Genomic DNA, 1,210 nt, shown 5'->3' with positions numbered 1-1,210 from the left:
TATTCACAAGTGACTCGCCGCGCACGACGTTTCAGGCCAGGGACTTGCTGTATTGACAAGTGACTGGCCGCGCACGACGTTTCAGGACAGGGACTTGCTGTATTCACAAGTGACTCGCCGCGCACGACGTTTCAGGCCAGGGACTTGCTGTATTCACAAGTGACTCGCCGCGCACGACGTTTCAGGCCTGGGACTTGCTGTATTCACAAGTGACTCGCCGCGCACGACGTTTCAGGCCAGGGACTTGCTGTATTGACAAGTGACTCGCCGCGCACGACGTTTCAGGCCAGGGACTTGCTGTATTCACAAGTGACTCGCCGCGCACGACGTTTCAGGACAGGGACTTGCTGGATTTACAAGTGACTCGCCGCACACGACGTTTCAGGCCAGGGACTTGCTGGATTTACAAGTGACTCGCCGCGCACGACGTTTCAGGCCAGGGACTTGCTGGATTTACAAGTGACTCGCCGCGCACGACGTTTCAGGCCAGGGACTTGCTGTATTGACAAGTGACTCGCCGCGCACGACGTTTCAGGCCAGGCACTTGCTGTATTCACAAGTGACTCGCCGCGCACGACGTTTCAGGCCAGGGACTTGCTGGATTGACATGTGACTCGCCGCGCACGACGTTTCAGGCCAGGGACTTGCTGTATTCACAAGTGACTCGCCGCGCACGACGTTTCAGGCCAGGGACTTGCTGTATTGACAAGTGACTCGCCGCGCACGACGTTTCAGGCCTGGGACTTGCTGTATTCACAAGTGACTCGCCGCGCACGACGTTTCAGGCCAGGGACTTGCTGTATTGACAAGTGACTCGCCGCGCACGACGTTTCAGGCCAGGGACTTGCTGTATTGACAAGTGACTCGCCGCGCACGACGTTTCAGGCCAGGGACTTGCTGTATTGACAAGTGACTCGCCGCGCACGACGTTTCAGGCCAGGCACTTGATGGATTTACAAGTGACTCGCCGCGCACGACGTTTCAGGCCAGGGACTTGCTGGATTCACAAGTGACTCGCCGCGCACGACGTTTCAGGCCAGGGACTTGCTGTATTCACAAGTGACTCGCCGCGCACGACGTTTCAGGCCAGGCACTTGCTGTATTCACAAGTGACTCGCCGCGCACGACGTTTCAGGCCAGGGACTTGCTGTATTCACAAGTGACTCGCCGCGCACGACGTTTCAGGCCAGGGACTTGCTGTATTGACAAG

This window comes from Phymastichus coffea, unplaced genomic scaffold, assembly GCF_024137745.1.
Source record: "Phymastichus coffea isolate CEN01 unplaced genomic scaffold, Cenicafe_Pcof_1.1 PCOF00313, whole genome shotgun sequence".
Classification (NCBI taxonomy): domain Eukaryota; kingdom Metazoa; phylum Arthropoda; class Insecta; order Hymenoptera; family Eulophidae; genus Phymastichus; species Phymastichus coffea.
This window is presented reverse-complemented; position numbering follows the sequence as displayed.